The sequence below is a fragment of the Solanum pennellii genome, chromosome 4 (genome assembly GCF_001406875.1).
Source record: "Solanum pennellii chromosome 4, SPENNV200".
Classification (NCBI taxonomy): domain Eukaryota; kingdom Viridiplantae; phylum Streptophyta; class Magnoliopsida; order Solanales; family Solanaceae; genus Solanum; species Solanum pennellii.
The window spans coordinates 62,082,586-62,088,056 of record NC_028640.1 but is presented as its reverse complement, the minus strand read 5'-3'; positions in this window follow the sequence as shown (position 1 = coordinate 62,088,056).

Here is a 5,471-nt window from a genome sequence, read left to right as displayed (position 1 = left end):
GGAATGTGACACCCGATCCATTACTATCCTGGTGTCGGAACGTGACACTCCGATCCCCTAATACTACCTGTCGGTTTGTGACACCCGAACCCATTAACCTCATTCTTTTAGTTCATCAAGTCTTCTTTTATGCGAAGACATCATCATTAACAAAGAGGTTTTAAGGTTTTAGATTTAACAGCCTCATCATGCTAATTCATTACAATTATATAATCACATCATGCATGCACACAATTAAGCATATAGGAGACTTTACATTACTACCCAATACATATCATTCGCTATTAAGAGTTTACTATGAATAGCATAAACCATAACCTACCTCCACCGAAGAATCGCGATCAAACAAGCTATCTTCCCAAAACCTTTGCTTTCCTCTGCGTTCTTCTCTTTCTCTCGTTCGTTTCTCCCTTTTCTCTCTGTTCTTTCTATTTTTCTTATTTCAAAACCCTCTTTCTTTTACCCTAATTAGCATATAATTAAGTATAAAAGATGATAAAAATAACCCACTATTTATTTCAAGGTTATCTCCTTTAACCCCCAAGTATTTGAGTTATTAACATTTAACCACTAACTTTATAATTATAAGCAGGAATAGTCCAAAACGCCCCTTTAAAAACTTTAACAGAAATCCGACCCAGTCAGGGTTACGCAGCCTGTGACGGCCCGTCGTGCCTGCGACGGTCCGTCCTGCTGCTTTCGTCACAAAGTTCAGAGACTAAATTTCACTAAAGGGTCTGTGACGGTCCGTCGTGCCCACGACGTTCCGTCCTGCCATGTCGTCGCGAAGTTCAGAGAGTTGTTCTCAGTACCCAAATTTTCATAATCTAAGTGTTTTGGAACGAGACCCCCTCGACGGTCCGTCGTGCCCATGACGGTCCGTCGTGGGATCCGTCGACCCAGACAGTTATTACCAGAATAAACTCTACTGCTCAAAACGACTAAACAGGTCGTTACATTGAAGAAATCATACTCATCTTAATTAATTTAATTATTAATGAAGTGTTGTAATATTGTTGTCTTGATCCTTTTTATGTCACGTCCTACAACTAATCACTTTTTGTAAGCATTTGAAGTTAATAAACAGTATATCTTGACTTATTTTTTTTAGCAATACTATATTATTCCAAAAAGGGAGAGAAGAAATTTAAAAAAGAGAAAGAAGAAGAAGAATAAAGTCGTAATTGATAGTTGATGAATATTAATATCTTCTGAATAATTTGTAAATATTTCTTTCAAAACAAGTATGAAATGTAATGTTTGTAAAAAAATGAACATTTCGAGCCAGACGTATACGACATTTAGGGGCCGAGACTTCTTTATTGTAAGGTGTTTAGATGCCTAAATAAGTACTAGTACATGTTGCTCATTTTTACAGCTATCTAGACAGGTTCAATAGATGAAATATTTATTCATCACAAAGACCGGAGCTAAAAGCACGGGTGTGGGTTGAGTCAAATTTTATCAACTTTTACTCAAATAATATATTTATATTGAAAAAATTATTATTTTTTATATATATAGAAATACTAAATTTAAAACGTTGATTACTAATTTTTGGGAAAAAAGGACAAATATATCCCAAACTTTCACAGATGGTATGTGTATATCCCTCGTTATACTTTTAGAACACCAGGACCCTTACCGTTCAAATTTCGGAACATATATATCATTTACACTAACGGAGATACACGTGTCTCAATCTTAACGGCAGACCCGGTATTTGTTGAACTTCTATCTAAAATTGAAAAATCCACCCAAAATTAAAGTAAAAATCCACACAAATACATATACCCACAACCCAAAAATATTAATTCAAATCTCCCAAATTAATTCACTTAATATCAGATTAAGCAATTTAAACATTTTTTAAAAATAACATCTTTCCCCCAATCTTCATCCCCAAATCATCCTCAACAGTCAACACTAAATCCTCCAATTTCTCATCAATTTCATGAGAGGAAGACCCATCCAACCATCTTCATCCCCAAATCATCCTCCATTTTCTCTTGAACTTTCTCACATATTTCTTGACTCATTTAACCTTTTCTTTGACTAAATCAATTATTTACTCATTACCATCATTATACTTTTGTATTAAATTTGATCATATCTCACCGGAAGCACTGTTGGAAGACTTTTTTTTTAAGAACACAACAAAGAATATAGATAGCAACATGAAACATGATTAAATATCAATTCTTTTTCGCAAAATGCAGAAGAAAGACGTAAACAACTTCAATTTCAGTTACCAAATACACCTACATACATTACAACAAAAATTTTATTTTTCAATCTCCATTAATTGCTTGTGCATCTTAAGCTTTGGCTAATGAAGTTATCCTTGTCTTCAATTTTTTCTTCTCAACTTGAAATCCTTTACCATCTTTCTTCTTCTTGTCCTTACCATCCACCTTCATCTTGTTAGATTTGTAGGAAATTTATTTGGGGAAGAGATAAAGGAGAAAGAGAAGAAATTAAGAGAATTGTTGATATGGGTTTTTTTGGGTGGGTATTATGTATTTGGGTGGGTTTTGAAATTAATATGGGTGAGTCTTTTAATTTTGGATAGGAGATTTAACAAATATTAGATGGACGGTTAAGATTGAGACACGTATATCTCCGTTAGTGTAAATGATATATATGTTCAAAAATTTGGACAGTAAGGATACTGATGTCCTAAAAGTATAACGAGGGGTATACACATACCATTTACGAAAGTTCGGGGGTATATTTATCTTTTTTCTCTTAAATTTTTATGTAGCCATTCATTTTAAATAGAGCTATTTTATGCCAATTAGTGAGCCAAGTTGATATGTCGTACCAATTTCTCTAAGTTTGTATGTTAAAAGGTCAAAGTCATGGAAGATTATATATAATGACAAACTAATAAATCAAATTAAATGCTATAACTATACTTTGATTTAATTGTGCCCTGTAACAAACTGTTTGCCAATCACCTCTCTCCCTCAAACTCTCGTTCGCCACTCTCCCTCTCTCGCTTGCTCCCTCTCGCTTTTATACAAACACAAATGTATAAAATGCATTTGTGTTTGTATAAAGCGAGAAAAAAAATCATATATATACATATATTTTCGTTCCACTCTCTCCCTCTCCCAGATCTCGCTCGTCACTCTCCCAGATGTCGCTCGCCACCGTCGTCTCTATCGCTTATACAAACATAAACAAAATATATAAATTGTGTTTCTATTTGTATAAAGCGAGAGAAAATTGTATATACACATGCAAATACATATATCTTAGTCATATACACTTATAATTATACAATACAAATATTTCCCTGCCCAATTTTCTTTTTTTCTTTTTCTTTTTCTCGTTTTATACATACACAAATTATACAATTGATTTGTATACATCTACTTTCTTTTGTATATATATAGCGAATTATACAATTGGTTTCTTTGTATATGTATAGCGAATTATACAATTGTTTTTTTTATATCTATAGTTAAATATACATATTTATGTTTGTTATGAAGCACAATTATACAAACTTTATTATAACATACAAATATAATTTTTGTGTTTGCTATATGTGAAAGTTGCCCAAATATCAATGGGCTATTAACATTTCCATTTGAGTTGGGCCAAAATTTGTTGTCTACATTATGCAAAACTTGGTTAACTAACGTATTAATACCAACTTGACTTTTGTTCTAGGAGAAACTAGCGATATTTTTAAAATATTATTCAACATTGCTATACTTAGAATTTTATAGAAAAAAGTTCTTCTCTTCCTCTCGCGCTCTCACTTGCCATTTTCTTCTCTCCTCTCACAGTTCCTTTTTGCCCTTTCTTTCTCTCTTTATAATTCATTGTGTGAATCTCTCTTCTTTTACTTCTCTATTTTCAATATTAATACGATACACATTGATTCATTTTTATTGAATTAATGTCAGATATATAGAATATTTTCATTTTGGGTGATTTAGTGTTCAATGTTTGAATCATAAAACTTAATACGTAACCAATATCCTAAATGTATATGTGGATCACAAAAATTGATACACCTGTTATCAAATGTGGCTTCTCTAATTGATACAATCAATTATATTTAATTATAAAATAAATTGTATCTATGTATCATAATAACTAATACAACTATTATCAAACATTATTTGTGTATAAAAAAATGGAAGGATACAAATATTATCAGAACAAGCTGTATATGTATATTTATTTTAGGAGTGATACAACATTTTTATGTATATTTATTTATTTTAGGAGTAGTGCACTACATGTAATGTTATCAATCAGCTGACTATTATTACTATCAGATTCAGAATTTGAATAACGTATGTTTCCACGTCGATTTTAAATTATAATAACAATAAGAATCAGCGAAATTTCACATTAAGTAATCGATCCGAGGATCAGGGTAGAATATATGTATTCCATATTAGTATTTTGTAGAGATAGAGAGAGTTGTTTTTGGAAAACTCTTGACTCATTATAAAAAAAGAAGAAGCCAATGAAGAGAAATATAGAATATATAAATAACAAGAAACATTGCAGAAATAGCTAAAACTACAATAAAATCAGGTGGTTAATGAAATACTCCCTCTGTTTCTATTTAATTGTCTACTTTAGAAGTGACACACATATTAATGCACCAATTATTATCATATATTAGTTACAATTTTACCCTTTAACTTAAAAGATTATGCAAATTCTCAAGTATAATAAATGTATTTTCTGGTTCCAAAAAACATACATTACAACTTAGTAGTACTAGAAATTTTCTAGAATTAAATAAGGACATATAAGGAAAAAAATTATTGTCTTTTCTTGATTTGTTAAAATGGACAAGTAAAGAGGAATAGATATAAAAGGAAATATAGACAAGTAAATAAGGACAGAGGGAGTACCATAAGCAACATTCTATTTTAAAATAATAAACAAAAATAAAAATTATAGTAATACAACTAGTTATACTTCATAAACACCAGTCACCATAAGCAAGACAACACTACACTACATATTACCCTAATACGTGTCCTTCACACTCTTGTATCTAGGGTCATGTCATCGGTAACTTGAAGTTGCATCATATCATGTCTTAATATTGCCTTTCTCAAATTCTTCTTTGGTCTACCTTTACCTCTCCTCGTAACCTCTACAACCAACCTCTCGCATCTTTTGAGTAATATGTATGCTTTCATTGTCTATTAAATAGTTAAATTTGCCACATAAAATATGACATCTCCTATAATTATACACATCTCATGACTTATTGAGATGAATGCATATAATTAAATGAAATATCATATTTTATATGGTCAACTTAACTATCGAATAGATAAATGAGAAGATATTAAAAATTAGTCTAAATTATTTAATTACACACTTTATATATTATAAGTTCAAGGTATTTAATTGAATCAAAACTTAATTCAGAATACTTATACGAGACATCCCAAAAAACTTGGGATATTAGTTAGGTATTAAGC